At 44.0% G+C, this 20,626-nt stretch overlaps 1 long non-coding RNA gene across 3 annotated transcripts; it reads left to right on the forward strand.

Annotated features, from left to right (window-relative positions):
* The first annotated feature begins 5,838 nt into the window (after positions 1-5,838).
* LOC124703845 lies at positions 5,839-16,551 on the forward strand. 3 transcript variants are annotated; one of them, XR_007003351.1, is made up of 6 exons: positions 5,839-7,207; positions 7,303-7,527; positions 8,408-8,600; positions 9,239-9,391; positions 16,190-16,285; positions 16,414-16,551. It is a non-coding gene; the product is annotated as an uncharacterized LOC124703845 (long non-coding RNA). The 3 variants fall into 3 exon arrangements; XR_007003350.1 differs by having other exon boundaries at positions 16,190-16,551; XR_007003352.1 differs by lacking the exon at positions 9,239-9,391 and having other exon boundaries at positions 16,190-16,551.
* Positions 16,552-20,626: the final 4,075 nt, after the last annotated feature.

Consider the following 20,626-nt stretch of genomic DNA (forward strand, 5'->3'; position numbering starts at 1 on the left):
ACGGGCGGCGCGGCCGACCTCCGGCAGTGGCCACCGACGCAGGCAAGGGGCGGCGCGCAGGTATCCTTGCCCCGATTCGCAAGCGCCCCCATGGGTGAAAACCCTAGCGCGCCTATCTTCTCCGGTTCCCTCTCCCTTCGTGGCAACGCCGGCTCCCTTTCCCTCCCTTTCTCATGCCCCTCTCGACCTGCACTCCATGTCCTTCCCTTTCTTTCTCCGTTCTGGATTCCCAGCGGCGGCTCGACGCCGAACGCCCCGGAGAGCCAGCGACGGGTTGCCTCCCGAGCGCCGTCGCTGCATCTGTCCGGCAATCGCCGCCGCCAATGCATCCGCCCGGCGAGCACCGCTGCCGCCGACCATCCTCTCAGCTCCACACCTTCTTTTTGTCCGAATTAGCGAGGAATCGCCGGATCTGCGTGCGGTGGTGCTGAATCCAGTAGTGTTGTGAGCCAAGCCGTTCACCGACACTTACTACCCAAGTTGGGCCTTCGTCGAGCCGAGGAAGGAGGTGGGCGACGCTCGTGAGGTGCAAGCTGCAGGTATGTGCGATATTGCGTTTCCTGTATTTGCTTGTTTCAGATAATCATCCTATCCTATCTGATATGATGCATAAATAACTAATACGGAAGAGAGGAGATGTATCCAGTATTCTTAAGTAACCTGCCACTAATCCATTTCTGTTCTTCCTTTCTATCTGTGTACATAACTGAATATTTGTGTATATTATTGTAGCAGTCAAGAGCCAAAGAACATGGACGTACATCTTAACTACTTTAATCTGCATCCTTACGAGGTGTTATGCCAGATGCATCTTGCTGCTAGAGATTGGGATTTTAGATACTTGTTTACGAGAGCTGAAGCACCATTTTATTTTGTTCGCCAGTAAATGAAAATGAAACATTGTTACCTAGATGTCAGCTTGAGTATTTCCTTATCTGAGAATACTTGAGAACGGTCAATCTATGATGATATTCTTAGTATTCTGAATTTGCACCAAAACTCCGAGTAATCTGTGATGATTTAGATGGTACGATAATGAATTTTTACTTGACTGAAGATGCCAGTTTGTAAGCATCACACAAACTCTTCAGGCGAGCAGGTGAGTGTTTTGCATAAGTAACTGCCCTGGAACTAGCTACCTCTTCATAGTTTCACATGCTCTTGCAAATATCTTCTTATCTCTTTTCAGTTTGTTAGGTAGAGAAATTAAACAACGGGAAAACTTGGAAGCCAGACCCGGCACATCTCAGTCTGAAAATTTGAACTGACTAAGTAAGAAAATAAAATATATTTACTGATGATAACTATTTTATCTCTCCAGGTTGAAGGCTAACGGCTTACTAAATTAAGGTTTTCATGGTGATATATTTTGAGCTCATACACCACTCTCTCCTAAGTGCCAATTCCAGCTGTTGTCATTTGTGAGTAGTAACTATGACTGTCCTCTTTTAACTTATCTTACTCTATCACTGGAATATGCATTTGCTCTTTTAACTATGACTGCATGTTAGGATTTAGTAGGCTGCCTCTTTTGCATTTGATGTTACTGAGAGGGATTTTACATTATTCCCTCCATGTATTCTTATGATTTACCTTTGACTGTCTAATATATTTGAATTAGTTTGGTGAGGTTGTGCGCTTGAAAAATATAGTTATAGGAATTTTCTTTAATATCTCTAGCTGGTTAATGGCTTATATGCGGTATGAAAAAAAATTCATGTCATTTGGGTTCCACGATTCTTATACACTGTTCATCCCTTAGATCTACGATGTACGGTTTGTCATAAGCATGGCATGGCTATTTCAGTTCGCATCTTATGTACACTTTCTCTCTGGAGTTATGCCAGAGCTTCTCTTCACCCTAAATACCTCACAATCAGAATCATCACTATCTTCAGCAGCTATTTGTTCAGAAGAATGGGTTTGATCAGGTGCAGACAAAGCGTACGCATTGATGGTCGCAGTTTTAGGAGTAAATGTAATCTCAAGACAAGAGCTAGAGAAAATGCAGTAGTAATCATTTCTACCTTACTTTTCCTTCCTTGTTATCACAAGAAGGATAGATCAGCTCACTTTTTTTGCCTTATCTGAATATGGTACTGCTCTCTATTGCCATTAAGTCAAAATGCATATCAATGATATGGCATGCTGTAAAACTGATCATGAAAACACAAGTAAAATTTAAATAATATTATTGAATTTAATCTCAAATTTTAGTGATGCCTTGTCTCTCTTCTTCGAGTATTGAATCTTAATATTAGGTATGAGCTTGTTTGCTGAAGCTTGTTGCCTACACTGAATAGGGAGGAACTAGCCCTGAAGCAATGCGTTATTGCTGAAGACATGCAGTATAATATCATGGCTCAGTTTCATTTCATTAGCTATACTCACTGGATCTTTGTGATTCCTTTCTCATGATGCAGTGCACTAACTAAATATCAATTTGATCCAGTGCCATGGAGTTCTGCTGTCGGTGACTGGTGTCTGCCGAACCATGTGATAAGACAAGGCATCGCTATGCAGTGCACTAACTAAATATATTTCTCTATATTTTTTCGTCTATTTATTACTAATTACTACTTATTATCGGCTTGTATTTCTTAAATGATCTGTGTAATTTTGTGCTGGTCCCAGTAATTAAGTCAACTGCATTCTCTTTGATCCTTTTTCAAAAAATATAATTTTTTACAAAATATTAATCGAGTGTGGAAGACAATTTTATCAGCTATGTCGTGTCCTCTAAAGACTGTCCTTCCTTTGTAATTGACATGTACATACGAATTAGGTTCCCGCTGCAAGTCCCCTTGTGCAACTGTGTGGATATTGCTTTTGCCATTCGTTTGTGCTAAGTTGTTTTGTACTTCCCTTTTTAAACGACTAAGTTCTGTGTATCTTCCCTACCCCATGGAGCTCTCACAGCGCTTTGGATTTTCGGCCGTTCGATCGAGCTGACGTGGCGCGATCTCGGCCGTCGTTCCGTCCAGGGCGCTGAGGCCCTCGCACGAACCCGCATTTTATCCATGGGTCGTAAAAGCCCGCTCGGCCCGGCGTCTCGCTAGCGCTCCACCAATCCCCACGTCGCCCACTCCTCTCCCCATTCGTCTCCTCCCTCGCGCCGCCTCTCCTCCTCTAGCTCCCACCAATCCCCACGTCGCCCACGGAGGAGCTCTGCCTGGGAGAGGCCCTTTTAGTGCGCCGCCGTCGACCCCCGTGCCCATTCGCCTCCTCTCCGTTGTGCTTGGGGCGGCCGGCGAGGATCCCCTCCACTGCTCGCTGGGCCTCTCTCTCCCTGTTTCCACCTCTCTGGAACCACCGGCGTGGGCGACGGGCGGCGCGGCCGACCTCCGGCAGTGGCCACCGACGCAGGCAAGGGGCGGCGCGCAGGTATCCTTGCCCCGATTCGCAAGCGCCCCCATGGGTGAAAACCCTAGCGCGCCTATCTTCTCCGGTTCCCTCTCCCTTCGTGGCAACGCCGGCTCCCTTTCCCTCCCTTTCTCATGCCCCTCTCGACCTGCACTCCATGTCCTTCCCTTTCTTTCTCCGTTACGGATTCCCGGCGGCGGCTCGACGCCGAACGCCCCGGAGAGCCGGCGACGGGTTGCCTCCCGAGCGCCGTCGCTGCATCTGTCCGGCAATCGCCGCCGCCAATGCATCCGCCCGGCGAGCACCGCTGCCGCCGACCATCCTCTCAGCTCCACACCTTCTTTTTGTCCGAATTAGCGAGGAATCGCCGGATCTGCGTGCGGTGGTGCTGAATCCGATGAGTGTTGTGAGCCAAGCCGTTCACCGACACTTACTACCCAAGTTGGGCCTTCGTCGAGCCGAGGAAGGAGGTGGGCGACGCTCGTGAGGTGCAAGCTGCGGGTATGTGCGATATTGCGTTTCCTGTATTTGCTTGTTTCGAGATAATCATCCTATCCTATCCGATATGATGCATAAATAACTAATACGGAAGAGAGGAGATGTATCCGGTATTCTTAAGTAACCTGCCACTAATCCATTTCTGTTCTTCCTTTCTATCTCGTGTACATAACTGAATATTTGTGTATATTATTGTAGCAGATCAAGAGCCAAAGAACATGGACGTACATCTTAACTACTTTAATCTGCATCCTTACGAGGTGTTATGCCGGATGCATCTTGCTGCTAGAGATTGGGATTTTAGATACTTGTTTACGAGAGCTGAAGCACCATTTTATTTTGTTCGCCGAGTAAATGAAAATGAAACATTGTTACCTAGATGTCAGCTTGAGTATTTCCTTATCTGAGAATACTTGAGAACGGTCAATCTATGATGATATTCTTAGTATTCTGAATTTGCACCAAAACTCCGAGTAATCTGTGATGATTTAGATGGTACGATAATGAATTTTTACTTGATCGAAGATGCCGGTTTGTAAGCATCACACAAACTCTTCGAGCGAGCAGGTGAGTGTTTTGCATAAGTAACTGCCTCGGAACTAGCTACCTCTTCATAGTTTCACATGCTCTTGCAAATATCTTCTTATCTCTTTTCAGTTTGTTAGGTAGAGAAATTAAACAACGGGAAAACTTGGAAGCCGGACCCGGCACATCTCGGTCTGAAAATTTGAACTGACTAAGTAAGAAAATAAAATATATTTACTGATGATAACTATTTTATCTCTCCAGGTTGAAGGCTAACGGCTTACTAAATTAAGGTTTTCATGGTGATATATTTTGAGCTCATACACCACTCTCTCCTAAGTGCCAATTCCAGCTGTTGTCATTTGTGAGTAGTAACTATGACTGTCCTCTTTTAACTTATCTTACTCTATCACTGGAATATGCATTTGCTCTTTTAACTATGACTGCATGTTAGGATTTAGTAGGCTGCCTCTTTTGCATTTGATGTTACTGAGAGGGATTTTACATTATTCCCTCCATGTATTCTTATGATTTACCTTTGACTTGTCTAATATATTTGAATTAGTTTGGTGAGGTTGTGCGCTTGAAAAATATAGTTATAGGAATTTTCTTTAATATCTCTAGCTGGTTAATGGCTTATATGCGGTATGAAAAAAAATTCATGTCATTTGGGTTCCACGATTCTTATACACTTGTTCATCCCTTAGATCTACGATGTACGGTTTGTCATAAGCATGGCATGGCTATTTCAGTTCGCATCTTATGTACACTTTCTCTCTGGAGTTATGCCGAGCTTCTCTTCACCCTAAATACCTCACAATCAGAATCATCACTATCTTCAGCAGCTATTTGTTCAGAAGAATGGGTTTGATCAGGTGCGGACAAAGCGTACGCATTGATGGTCGCAGTTTTAGGAGTAAATGTAATCTCAAGACAAGAGCTAGAGAAAATGCGGTAGTAATCATTTCTACCTTACTTTTCCTTCCTTGTTATCACAAGAAGGATAGATCAGCTCACTTTTTTTGCCTTATCTGAATATGGTACTGCTCTCTATTGCCATTAAGTCAAAATGCATATCAATGATATGGCATGCTGTAAAACTGATCATGAAAACACAAGTAAAATTTAAATAATATTATTGAATTTAATCTCAAATTTTAGTGATGCCTTGTCTCTCTTCTTCGAGTATTGAATCTTAATATTAGGTATGAGCTTGTTTGCTGAAGCTTGTTGCCTACACTGAATAGGGAGGAACTAGCCACTGAAGCAATGCGTTATTGCTGAAGACATGCGGTATAATATCATGGCTCGGTTTCATTTCATTAGCTATACTCACTTTGGATCTTTGTGATTCCTTTCTCATGATGCGGTGCACTAACTAAATATCAATTTGATCCAGTGCCATGGAGTTCTATTGTCGGTGAGCTGGTGTCACGCCGAACCATGTGATAAGACAAGGCATCGCTATGCAGTGCACTAACTAAATATATTTCTCTATATTTTTTCGTCTATTTATTACTAATTACTACTTATTATCGGCTTGTATTTCTTAAATGATCTGTGTAATTTTGTGCTGGTCCCAGTAATTAAGTCAACTGCATTCTCTTTGATCCTTTTTCAAAAAATATAATTTTTTACAAAATATTAATCAGTGTGGAAGACAATTTTATCAGCTATGTCGTGTCCTCTAAAGACTGTCCTTCCTTTGTAATTGACATGTACATACGAATTAGGTTCCCGCTGCAAGTCCCCTTGTGCAACTGTGTGGATATTGCTTTTGCCATTCGTTTGTGCTAAGTTGTTTTGTACTTCCCTTTTTAAACGACTAAGTTCTGTGTATCTTCCCTACCGCCTACTCACATTAGATTTTCATATATGGTTAATATAGCGGTTGCCAAATTATTGTCAGTGTGAAAGTCGGAGACCGTGCTCCAAGGCTCGTCCCTGAAATACTTTTTTCTACTCCATTTGCAATTTTGTGTTAGTTATCCCAAGTTCATCCCTATTGGCTTCGTCTTATAAAACTAAAAAGAAATATTATTATTTTTTCACCTAATTTTTATCGTGGTTATAGAAAGTGCACATCGGCTTAAGTTTCACGGTATTGTATATTGTTGAAAATGACATAAATTGGGTGTAAACCTTACTTTGTCATAGTTATATCGTTGATCAGTTTGTATTGTAAAGTTTAGCACTCCCTGTTATAATTGGTCAGGTTATCCCAGGCATGTGATTTATCTCTGTGTAGGTTCTTAATTTTACCTTGAAGAATGAGATGAGCATAATCAAACAATATTAATGTTTTATAGATTTCCCCACTGTTATTTATTTGTGTCTATAAATTATTCCGTTTCTAAAGAAGAAGAAAAGAAACTGATGTTTCTGTTGCATGTGGTTTTCAGACAGGGAACAATGTTCTTTTCAAGATGCATGTATCATGTATGCTCAGTAACTTTGATCTAACAAATTATATTGTGCACTAAAGGTATCTGCATTTATTTATTATTTGCAAGATCTGGCACCTACATTATTAATATGCTGAAACACAATATTTGTATTCTGAATTTCAAACATTCGAGCACATTCAAATTATATTACATATAGTGACTATAAAACTCCATAGGTTGTTAATTGGATTATTGCAATGATTTGAGGTAGCTCAAACTTCCTGGATATCGAAGGGATTTCTACTACAGGAGGTTCAATCGAACAAAGAAAGAGCCTGCTGGAGATGCAAAATTAATTCTCCCTGGAGTGGAACAGTTTTATATAATTATAGCATGATTGTCCTCACGAAAATATGGATTTCCATAGTATAAAGGTAGATACTGAAATAGTAAGATGTGAATGTTTGATTTCCACATGAATATTTATACTATTACACTAGAAGTTGTTTAAGAACAATTCATTGTATAGGTCAAGGAATGTGTCAATGGAGTGCTGCCGTCATCCTGGTCGCAGTGGATCCCATGCCGCCCGAGACGGATCATGTGGCACTACCATCCTGAGCGCACTGCATGTGGAAATCAAATAGAAGACCCAATTTATTGTATACGTCAAGCTCAGGCGAGCTGCTGCTGATTCTCCCTTCTCCTATCAGTGCCTGCATGAAAGATGAACTTAATTGTTTGAAACGTAAAGGTCTAGATCCTGAACTACAAAATTAGATTACATTGCTGTTATTGTTGGTCTTCATTCCTCATGTTTATAGCTCTACCTTTTATAATGCTTTTATTCTGCCATTCTTATATCTACTTGTAACACTTTCTGGCATTTTTCCTATGTTTTTTTTGTTCCAACTGTATTAGAACTTATGCACTGCCGATTTTTTTTTGACGTGGCGAGGATGATGCTAATGAAGTGGGGAGCTCTATTCTTTTTGGTATGGTTCTATTAGCTGCTCAGAGTTTTAAAATCTCAGAGAAGGAAATTACTACCTCGACCATACATACGTTACGGGGTTTTGTAAGCCGATACTTTTTGTTATCTGACGATTGTTGGATCACATTAGAACTGGCTATGTTCATGTTGCATAGATTGTGATTTAGTAATCATTCTATTCTAGGCATTGTCATTTTGAGATTCATTGTGCCGGGGCATTCTAATATGCTGCATCGATGTGTCTGTAAATGACAAGTTTTAAATATAATATATTTCGTGTTGGAGGATTTCTGTTTAGACAGTTACTCATCCTCTTCACATATTCCTGCTCCATACCTCCTCTGGGAGGATTTCTGTTTAGGTAGTTTAATTAGCATAAAACACAGGAATGCAAACGTAAAGTTTTGCATATTAAACCTGCGGGTTAATTTACACGACGCATACATTCTCTCGCTTGGTATATTTGTATGAGCATAAGCAGCCGTCCATTTGTACCACTTTTTTTTCTATGTAGGAGTGGTCGTGTCTTGTACTATCCGACTGAACCATGCATAATTTAGCGAGTACTACAAATCACTGAACTGAGTTAATATATTTAATTTACAGAGATAGTTTCTGAGGCAGTGTCTTTTATTTGTAGAATCATTTCTGGCCGGCCAGAGGCCATGATGGACCCACACGGTGATGGAGGGGAGGCCATGGGCGAGCGTTTGAGTGGGCCCACAAGAAGCTGCAGGGCGATGGAAGGGCAGTGGCCGAGGATGGAAGCAGCGTGGGAGATGGAGGATTTACTCCACACCTTCATTTCGTCCGCATCGAGCTGTCCCGCAAAGGTAGCCTTCCGATCTGATCCCCTTGCTATGTCGACTCTAGACAAGTACTATTTGCCAAAATAATTTGTAGCGAGAAGCTGCTAAAGAAAGGAGGAAATGTCTTGTTGCATGCTACATAACAAAGACAATACAATAATTGGACCGTTATTGATAACTCATATTTATATGGGATTAGAAAGTTACACTAATTTATGATGCATCAAGTAGTGTATAACATTGTTAGCTTGATATAAAAATATTGGGATGTTCAAGTTTTTGGGTGGAAGTCCAAGTGCTTTTGTTTCCTTCATCTTTTGGAAAATGCATTGTCTGTTTTATTTTATTTTAAGAACGGATCAAAGTTATTAATTAGCTATTAATGAGAATATGAATTAAGGATTGCCAATCCTGATGGTCCATCTGTTCCATTTTGTAGTGCATGTTTTATTCTATTTCAGGAAATAAGGATGCCACTAATTAATATTACAGGGAAATGACCACGATAGCCGATGGTATTATTTTTTTGAGAATATGAGAGAACAGTTAGTATGTATGTTTAGCCATAAATGATAGAGATAAATAAATGAGTAAAAAAGAGAGAAGGACCATTAGTTCTACATGCAAGTTTCATATAATCTAAAATATTGCCAAATTTACAGGATTTATATTTTTAAATGGAGGGAGGGAATAGCAATAAAATTTCACACAACTCAACTATGTCTAGATGATAGATGCAAGTGGCATCTTCTTGATGTGGCTGAACATGCTGATGCGCTCCTAGATGGTGTGCCTTATACCTAGGATCTTATGTGGTAAGTTTTATAAATTGCTCACTATATTGTTCTTTATTGGTATGAACAAATAGGGGCTAGCTGTTCAAAGTTTAATATAGAGAAGATTGATACGTCTCCAACGTATCCATAATTTCTTGTGTTCCATGCCACATTATTGATGTTATCTACATGTTTTATGCACACCTTATGTCATATTCGTGCATTTTCTGGAACTAACCTATTAACAAGATGCCGAAGTGCCAGCTCCTGTTTTCTGCTGTTTTTGGTTTCAGAAATCCTAGTAACGAAATATTCTCGGAATCGGACGAAATCAACGCCAAAGTTCCTATTTTCATCGGAAGCATCCGGAACACCCGGGAAGGACCAGAGGGGGGCCACAGGGCCACCAAACCCTAGGCTGGCGCGGCCAGAGGGGGGGCCGCGCCGCCCTATGGTGTGGCCCCCCTGTCAGCCCTCCTGCGCCGCCTCTTCGCCTATTTAAGTCGTCATGACCTAAAACCTCGACACCAATTGACGAAACTCCAGAAAAGTTACTGTGGCGCCGCCGCCATCGCGAAACTCCAATTCGGGGGACAGAACTCTGTTCCGGCACCCTGCCGGAGCGGGGAAGTGCCCCCGGAAGGCTTCTCCATCGACACCGCTGCCATCTCCATCAACACCGCTGCCGTCTCCACCGCCATCTTCATCACCGCTGCTGCTCCCATGAGGAGGGAGTAGTTCTCCATCGAGGCTCGGGGCTGTACCGGTAGCTATGTGGTTCATCTCTCTTCCATGTACTTCAATACAATGATCTCATTGAGATTCATATGAGTTTGTATCACAATTCATCTATGTGCTACTCTAGTGATGTTATTAAAGTAGTTCTATTCCTCCTGCATGTGTGTAAAGGTGACTAGTGCGTGCACCGTGTGGTTCTTGTCGTAGGCTATGATCATGATCTCTTGTAGATTGTGGAGTTAATTATCATTATGATATTATTGATGTGATCTATTCCTCCTACATATGCATGAAGGTTACAAGTGTGCATGCTATGCTAGTACTTGGTTTAGTAGCGTTGATCTATCTTACACTAAAGGTTACTTAAACATGAGCATTATTGTGGAGCTTGTTAACTCCGGCATTGAGGGTTCGTGTAATCCTACGCAATATGTTCATCATCCAACAAAAGTGTAGAGTATGCATTTATCTCGTTCCGTTATGTGATCGATGTTGAGAGTGTCCACTAGTGAAAGTCTATTCCCTAGGCCTTGTTCCTAAATACTGCTGAGTTACTACTCGCTTGTTTCATCGTTTCTATCGCGTTACTACTCGCTGCAATACCACCACCATCAACTACACGCCAAGCACTTTTCTGGCACCGTTGCTACCGCTCATACTTATTTATACCACCTGTATTTCACTATCTCTTCGCCGAACTAGTGCACCTATTTGGTGTGTTGGGGACACAAGAGACTTCTTGCTTTGTGGTTGCAGGGTTGCATGAGAGGGATATCTTTGACCTCTTCCTCCCCGAGTTCGATAAACCTTGGGTATCCACTTAAGGGAAACTTGCCGCTGTTCTACAAACCTCTGCACTTGGAGGCCCAACACTGTCTACAGGAAAGGAGGGGGAACGTAGACATCAAGCACTTTTCTGGCGCCGTTGCCGGGGAGGAAAGGTAAAAGGCTCTCATACTACGGTCCCAGGTAAAGTATTTTTCCGGCGCCGTCGTGTGTGTGCTCGAAGCTATTTCCTCTAGATCCTGCAATTGCAACTTTTTGTTTCTTGTTTACACTAGTTTGGCATAATGTACAAGAGTGAGCTTCTTGTTCTATTTCCTGATTTAAAACATGGATTGTTTGATGCGAAAATTAAAAAACCTATGAAATCTTCTTTGCATGCTGGTAGTAATATTAGTATGAACGCTTTGAACACCATTGTTGACAATAATATAGAAAGTTCTAAGCTTGGGGAAGCTGGTTTTCATGATATTTTTAGTCCCCCAAGCATTGAGGAGAAAATTTACTTTGATGATTCTTTACCTCCTATTTATGATGATTATAATGATAGTGGTCTTTTGGTGCCACCTACTATGGAGAGTGAATTTGATTATGATTACAATATGCCTCCTATATTTGATGATGAGAATAATAATGATATCTACTTTGTTGAATTTGCTCCCACTACAACTAATAAAATTGATTATGCTTATGTTGGGAGTAGTAATAATTTTATGCATGAGACTCATGATAAGAATGTTTCATTTGATAGTTATATTGTTGAGTTTTCTCATGATGCTACTGAAAGTTATTATGAGAGAGGAAAATATGGTTGTAGAAATTTTCATGTTACTAAAATGCCTCTCTATGTGCTGAAATTTTTCAAGCTACACTTGTTTTATCTTCCTATGCTTGTTACTTTGCTCTTTATGAACTTGTTTATTTACAAGATTCCTATGCATAGGAAGCATGTTAGACTTAAATTTGTTTTGAATTTGCCTCTTGAAGCTCTCTCTTGCTTCAAATACTATTTCTTGCGAGTGGATCATTAAAACTGCTGAGCCCATCTTAATGGCTAAAAAGAAAGAACTTCTTGGGAGATAACCCATGTGTTATTTTGCTACAGTACTTTGTTTTATATTTGTGTCTTGGAAGTTGTTTACTACTGTAGCAACCTCTCCTTATCTTAGTTTTGAGTTTTGTTGTGCCAAGTTAAGCCGTTGATAGAAAAGTAAGTACTAGATTTGGATTACTGCGCAGTTCCAGATTTCTTTGCTGTCACGAATCTGAGCCCACTGCCCTGCAGGAAGCTCAGAAAATTATGCCAATTTACGTGCATGATCCTCAGATATGTACGCAACTTTCATTCAATTTGAGCATTTTCATTTGAGCAAGTCTGGTGGCCATTTTAAAATCCGTCAATACGAACTGTTCTGTTTTGACAGATTCTGCCTTTTATTTCGCATTGCCTCTTTCGCTATGTTGGATGAATTTCTTTGATCCACTAATGTCCAGTAGCATTATGCAATGTCCAGAAGTGTTAAGAATGATTGTGTCACCTCTGAATATGTCAATTTATATTGTGCACTAACCCTCTAATGAGTTGTTTCGAGTTTGGTGTGGAGGAAGTTTTCAAGGATCAAGAGAGGAGGATGATATACTATGATCAAGGAGAGTGAAAGCTCTAAGCTTGGGGATGCACCCGGTGGTTCACCCCTGCATATATCAAGAAGACTCAAGCGTCTAAGCTTGGGGATGCCCAAGGCATCCCCTTCTTCATCGACAACATTATCAGGTTCCTCCCCCGAAACTATATTTTTATTCCATCACATCTTATGTGCTTTTTCTTGGAGCGTCTGTTTGTTTGCTTTTGTTTTTGTTTTTGTTTGAATAAATTGGATTACATCATGCTTGTGTGGGAGAGAGACACGCTCCGCTGGTTCATATGAACACATGTGTTCTTAGCTCATAATATTCATGGCGAAGTTTCCTCTTCGTTAAATTGTTATATGGTTGGAATTGGAAAATGATACATGTAGTAATTGCTATAATGTCTTGGGTAATGTGATACTTGGCAATTGTTGTGCTCATGTTTAAGCTCTTGCATCATATACTTTGCACCTATTAGTGAAGAAATACATAGAGCATGCTAAAATTTGGTTTGCATAATTGGTCTCTCTAAGGTCTAGATAATTTCTAGTAAGGTGTTTGAACAACAAGGAAGACGATGTATAGTCTTATAATACTTGTAATATGTCTTTTATGTGAGTTTTGCTGTACTAGTTCATCCTTGTGTTTGCCTCAAACAACCTTGCTAGCCTAAACCTTGTATCGAGAGGGAATACTTCTCATGCATCCAAATACTTGAGCCAACACTATGCCATTTGTGTCCACCATACCTACCTACTACATGGTATTTCTCCGCCATTCCAAAGTAAATTGCTTGAGTGCTACCTTTAAACAATTCAAAATTTATTACCTCTGATTTGTGTCAATGTTTTATAGCTCATGAGGAAGTATGTGGTGTTTATCTTTCAATCTTGTTGGGCAACTTTCACCAATGGACTAGTGGCTTCATCCGCTTATCCAATAATTTTGCAAAAAGAGCTGGCAATGGGATTCCCGAGTCCCAAATTAACAAACTAAAAATAGACACTCCTCCATGGTATGTGATTGTTGGACGGCACCCGAAGGATTCGGTTAGCCATGGCTTGTGTAAGCAAAGGTTGGGAGGAGTGTCATCATAATAAAACTAAAATAAAAAGGCACTCCTTCATGGTATGAGATTGTTGGCAGGCACCCGAGGATTCGGTTAGCCATGGTTTGTGAAAGAAAGGTTGGAAGGAGTGCCATCCAAAAATAAAATAAAATGGGAGCCGCTCTTTGAAGGTTTGTCTGGCAAGGGGGTTAGAGTACCCACTACCATTCGTTGACAACAACAAACACCTCTCAAAACTTTACTTTTATGCTCTCTTTATGTTTTCAAAATCAAAGCTCTAGCACAAATATAGCAATCGATGCTTTCCTCTTTGAAGGACCATTCTTTTACTTTTATTGTTGAGTCAGCTTCACCTATTTCTCTCCACCTCAAGAAGCAAACACTTGTGTGAACTGTGCATTGATTCTTACATATTTGCATATTGCATTTGTTATATTGCTTTGCATTGACATTTATCCATGAGATATACATGTTATAAGTTGAAAGCAACCGCTGAAACTTCATCTTCCTTTGTGTTGCTTCAATGCCTTTACTTTGAATTATTGCTTTATGAGTTAACTCTTATGCAAGACTTATTGATGCTTGTCTTGAAGTGCTATTCATGAAAAGTCTTTGCTATATGATTCACTTGTTTACTCATGTCATATACATTGTTTTGATCGCTGCATTCACTACATATGCTGTACAAATAGTATGATCAAGTTTATGATGGCATGTCACTCCGTAAATTATCTTTGTTATCGTTTTACTCGCTCGGGACGAGCGGAACTAAGCTTGGGGATGCTGATACGTCTCCAACGTATCCATAATTTCTTGTGTTCCATGCCACATTATTGATGTTATCTACATGTTTTATGCACACTTTATGTCATATTCGTGCATTTTCTCGGAACTAACCTATTAACAAGATGCCGAAGTGCCAGCTTCTCGTTTTCTCGCTGTTTTTGGTTTCAGAAATCCTAGTAACGAAATATTCTCGGAATCGGACGAAATCAACGCCAAAGTTCCTATTTTCATCCGAAGCATCCGGAACACCCGGAAGGACCGGAGGGGGCCACGGGGCCACCAAACCCTAGGCCGGCGCGGCCGGAGGGGGGCCGCGCCGCCCTATGGTGTGGCCCCCCGTCAGCCCTCCCGCGCCGCCTCTTCGCCTATTTAAGTCGTCCATGACCTAAAACCTCGACACCAATTGACGAAACTCCGAAAAGCTACCGTGGCGCCGCCGCCATCGCGAAACTCCAACTCGGGGGACGAACTCCGTTCCGGCACCTCGCCGGAGCGGGGAAGTGCCCCCGAAGGCTTCTCCATCGACACCGCTGCCATCTCCATCAACACCGCTGCCGTCTCCACCGCCATCTTCATCACCGCCGCTGCTCCCATGAGGAGGGAGTAGTTCTCCATCGAGGCTCGGGGCTGTACCGGTAGCTATGTGGTTCATCTCTCTTCCATGTACTTCAATACAATGATCTCATTGAGATTCATATGAGTTTGTATCACAATTCATCTATGTGCTACTCTAGTGATGTTATTAAAGTAGTTCTATTCCTCCTGCATGTGTGTAAAGGTGACTAGTGCGTGCACCGTGTGGTTCTTGTCGTAGGCTATGATCATGATCTCTTGTAGATTGTGGAGTTAATTATCATTATGATATTATTGATGTGATCTATTCCTCCTACATATGCATGAAGGTTACAAGTGTGCATGCTATGCTAGTACTTGGTTTAGTAGCGTTGATCTATCTTACACTAAAGGTTACTTAAACATGAGCATTATTGTGGAGCTTGTTAACTCCGGCATTGAGGGTTCGTGTAATCCTACGCAATATGTTCATCATCCAACAAAAGTGTAGAGTATGCATTTATCTGTTCTGTTATGTGATCGATGTTGAGAGTGTCCACTAGTGAAAGTCTATTCCCTAGGCCTTGTTCCTAAATACTGCTGAGTTACTACTCGCTTGTTTACTCGTTTCTATCGCGTTACTACTCGCTGCAATACCACCACCATCAACTACACGCCAAGCACTTTTCTCGGCACCGTTGCTACCGCTCATACTTATTTATACCACCTGTATTTCACTATCTCTTCGCCGAACTAGTGCACCTATTTGGTGTGTTGGGGACACAAGAGACTTCTTGCTTTGTGGTTGCAGGGTTGCATGAGAGGGATATCTTTGACCTCTTCCTCCCTGAGTTCGATAAACCTTGGGTATCCACTTAAGGGAAACTTGCTGCTGTTCTACAAACCTCTGCACTTGGAGGCCCAACACTGTCTACAGGAAAGGAGGGGGAACGTAGACATCAAAGATCTACTGCACGTTGTTTTTCATTTCTCATGAGATGTGTTCTTTATATTATATTTATCTTTCTTTCTCTATAGATCATGTTTTGCAGACTATGGTACCTTTGATTTATAACAGTCAAGATAAAGGACAGGCAACCGAGCTGATAAATAACATTCTTTGCAAGGATACAATTGTTGACATAGAATCAACTATCAAACCTAGCCGATGATAAAAAGCAAGTAGTTCTTCAGCAATCACACGCCATTGTACAAGTTATCCCGGTGGTTAGATATTTTGCATCTGTTCGACATGTCTTGACAAAATATATTTATTGCAGATGTGTGTCACAATCTGTCAAAGATGTGGCAGCCTGGCAGGTGCAGCTGACAAGAAAAACAACCCTTACACTGTACAAATTTCAGCTTCACATTAGGTATACATGCTGAATTTGAGTCTATGATAAATTGTCGCTGAGTCTGTATTGTCTATCATCTGATTGTTCCAAGTTGTGATTTGGCGTTGATTGTTGTGTGATTTAGTTTTCATGAATGTTGCTTCCAGGTGCCACAAACCATTGATATTTGTTTGCTTCATATTATCTACATATCTGAGGATTGTGTTCCTCACTTTTGTTGTGGTATTGTACATATAAATCAAGTGTATGATGCAATGGTTGTATATGTGAGTGCTTTTGCTTCATGCTGCTATCAATTGCGTAGTTATGTAGTTTATTTTGTCCTGTGGCGTGCTTTCTCAGGAAAAACGACATGTGTTTATTCCTATTTCACTACCGTTTTCTCCACTCTTATTATTAGTGCTTTGTGCACTAAATCCCAGATACTTACTATGGAGCGGATTGCGTATTAGTTATTGTATCATATTCGATTGTATATAATCATATTTTCTCCGTTATGATTAGATGTGTTCGGTTATACCTTAGACCTATTGCTTTTGCTTTTCAAATTCAATAAAAATACCCGTAGATTGGTGCGAGCTCCACGGGGTCGTGCGCCAAGGCGCACATCTAAATCTAGTACATGTGGTAGCAATGCATGCATGGTGCGGCAGGGAGTACGCCCAGGCAGGGCCACGACATGCGCGTAGCGGAGGGACTCACACGGGGAAGTACGCGGTGCGCGAGCGCGAGTACGCGAGGCGCGCGGTGGGCGAGCCCGCGTGTACCTCGGCACGTGCGAAAGCAGTACAGCCTGCCACGTGTCGTTTTGTGCTGGTCTAGTTTCCCTTCGTAAAAGTTGGTCTTTTTCTAGTGGTACCCATGTGGGACTAATCAATCTAGAATATTGAAGCGGTGATTCAATCGGTGGCTTGCAAGTGTTTTCGTATTTCTGTTAGGCCCAAGAGAAAAACCGAAGTGCACAATTTCTGTTAGGCCCACGAGGAAAGCCGAAGTGCGCCTGCTAAGTACGAGAGAGATTCTTTCCACGATCTTCTTCTGCTGCTGCTTTGTTTTCAGAGGCATGCTATATTTCAGGAAACTTAGCTACTCCCTCCTTCACAGTTTATTAGGCGCGCTTGTACCCCTAGGTCATCAATTTAATCTATATAATTTAAATTATATAATACAAAAATTATATCATTAGAAAATAGAACATCTAAACTTTCTAATGATATAATTTTTATAACATATAACGAATGCTAACTTGATCAAATTTACAACCTAAAGGTACGCGCGTGCCTTATAAACTGTGAGAGAGGGAGTATATAAATCGGCCTGAGGGCATCTCCAGCGGCGCGACGCAAACGGTCGCTCAACGACCGTTTGCGTCCGCTTTGGTCGTAAATGCGTCTGGCACCGTCTCCAGCGGCACGACGCAAAGTGACCGGGCCATCCGCGGAGACGCAAACCTGGCCCAAATATGCGCCAGGTTTGCGTCTCGGCGGACGCTGCGCGGACGCGCAAAGTGTCCGCTGCGGTCTCCACCGGCCCGCCCGGCGACGAGCCCGCATGGAGGGCATCGCTCCGCGGCCATCGCTTCCGCGGTCGGCGCTCCGCGTCCGCGCCGCCATGAATGCCGCAGCCTTCCTGTTCGCGCGTGCACCGGCGGGCGGCGGCCGGGCTTCGCGCCGCCTTCAATGGCATCGTATCCCGTGCGCAGCCGCCCTTAAAAGTCCGGCCGGCCGCGTTGCTCCTTCGCCCACGGCTCCACTCGCACCACAACCGCCACGCTGCGCCATGGGGAAGAAGAATGACTTCGAGGCCTCCGGCAGCGGCAAGAAGAAGGTGCCGCTCCCCGTCACGGTGGGGAGGCTCATGCACGGCAAATGGGTGCCGTGCGACGCCTCGGTCCGGCGTGCGGCCGCTCGGCGGCCGGCGGCTCACCGCCGCCGGTGCCCATCCCTCCAGATGCGGCGCGCGAGCTCCGAGCGGACCAAGAAGATCCGCGGCGGAGGCGATATCTGCCGGCGGACCTCCTCGCCGATCCGGCGTACGCCATCGACTCGGAGAGTTGGCGTACGTACCTGTCCACGGAGACGGACAACAGACGAAGGGCTGGCTTCATGGGCGACATGGATTATCCCTTCGGCCCTGCACCGCCGGCTCGTCGTCAGCAGGCGCCGACGCGTCGTCAGCAGGCACCGACGCGTCGTCAGCAGCCGCAGCACAACGACCGCGAGGACGAGGACGACGATGACGAAGCCTACACCATGTACGACGACAACGACGACTACATCGAGGCGCTCGCGTACCATAGCGAGGACGTGAAGGACGACAGCGACGACTACGTCGGCCTCGTCTTCCACGAATGGCAGCAGGCCATGGCGGAGGGCCGGAACTTCGAGTTCCCCGACAACATGACGGACGACGAGATGGCCAAGGTCGGCCTCCTCGTCTCCGAGTACGACGCGCCCGTCCGGCCGCCGTTGCCCCGCTACGCCACCGCCGTCATGCCGCCGGGCCTCGTCCGCGGATGAAGCCCTTCGACGAGCGCTCCCGGACTCGGAGGCGCCTCCTCCACCGCCGCCACAACCTTGGGCGCCTCCCCCACCGCCGTAACGCCCTTATGGCCGGACTCCTCATCCGCCGCCACGGCCGCGGCCCGGGCGCTCCACCGCCGCCTCGCCCGCAGCCTCCTCAACCTCGAGCACCGCCATCGCGCCCGGCGTACGCTCCCCGGATGGCTACCGGCCGTGGGACATACCCGAGGTCATCTTGCTCGACAGACGACGAGGAGCAACGACGGCCACGATGCGCGAGCAGAGGGCGTTTTAGGTTTTTTTTTATGTTTTCAAGTATGTAAGTTTATGTTTCAGTTTTTGTAAATTATGTTTCAGTTCAAAAAAAATGATTCGTCCTAAAAAAAAATGCGTCGTGCCGCTGGAGCCACCCCCGACGCAAACGGACGCGCGGTCGTTTCGACCAAAAAGACCGACGCAAACGGACGCGCGCGGACGCTAAAATGCGTCACGCCGCTGGAGATGCCCTGACTAACAGTCAACACTGCGTCCCCGCAGCCTGAAAATGGTGGGACCACACAACTCGACCGAGACAAACATCCTCTTCTGCAATATTTTTCCCCGTCCGAACAGCTCCATGAAAAAAATCCCCTTTCTCTCCGCTTCTCCTCAAAATCCGCTCCCCGATTCTATTCTCCTCTTAACTTCCATGTTATCCCGCACTCTCCTATTAGATCTTTGCCGGCTCAAGTTCTTCAGAGGAGCGGAGGCCACCACATACATTCTTCTTTGCAAGGAAAGGAGATCAGGGAGTGCTGCTGCGCCAGGAGCTGCGATTGAGCTCCAGGTCGACTCCCTTCTGCCAGCGGACGACGCGCCTGATTCTTATTCTGCTCGCGGATGAAGCGGTGTCTCGAGGTTTTGCGGGCCTTGGCAGCGCGAAGCCCGTGGGCGGCGGGCGGCGTTGACCCGCGGCGAGCGGCGCTGCTGCGCGGGATGTGGCCGCAGCGAGTTCCGTGCGCCCGCGCCCCTGCAGACGCTCGACGGCGTCGCGCGCGGCCTGGAGCTTCCGTGAGCCTCCGACGCCAGTAAGTGCCGCCGCACTCCAATTGGTCGGCCACATCTGCCTCCGGCCGTCGTTCTGCATCACTCTTTCCCGTGACCTTGCTCGCGAATGGAGGTCTCGACTCTCGTGGCGCGCTGGCGCGTGGTCAGCGAGGTCGCCGCGACGGGGCCGTCAGGTTCAGTGGTCGCGTGGAAGAGAACAGGCAGAGAAAACGAACCGGTATCATTGTGTTGTATTATGTATTTTGGTGGGAGGGTAAAACGGTCTAAATAAAAGTTGGACGAAAATTCTGGCAGAAACCTTAGCTCCTTTATTATTAGGTATATATAGACTAGCACGAAACCCGTGCGTTGCCACAGCCTCACATCAAAATAAACAACTTTATATTCTACTGTTTAGTCCCTACTCATTGTGCATCTTTACGGTTGTCTTCTTTTCGGGAACAAAACGAAAGTTGCAACATTTTTGTTTTTCAAAGAAAAAACAGGAAAATTACACTATTTTTTTTACTAAAGTAAAGCCCTCAATTGTTGAAAAAACAAAAAGATGAAAGAAAATCTTTTTTCACATGGTTGGAATGCATCCCCTTTGTTTTTAACTCGCGAAATATTGCAGATGAGTTGCTCATACGTCGATCCTTTGCTTTCCCAAATGTGCGATAAAGATGGTGTGAAGCACTTTTTTCACTTAAAGAGTGACAGTGGCTATAATTTTAACTGAAAATATAGATAAAAGAAAAGAGACGAACAAATGGGGAGAAGCAGTCCACTTTTTAATGTTAGGAGTATAGTA

Source organism: Lolium rigidum, chromosome 3 (assembly GCF_022539505.1).
Source record: "Lolium rigidum isolate FL_2022 chromosome 3, APGP_CSIRO_Lrig_0.1, whole genome shotgun sequence".
Classification (NCBI taxonomy): Eukaryota; Viridiplantae; Streptophyta; class Magnoliopsida; order Poales; family Poaceae; genus Lolium; species Lolium rigidum.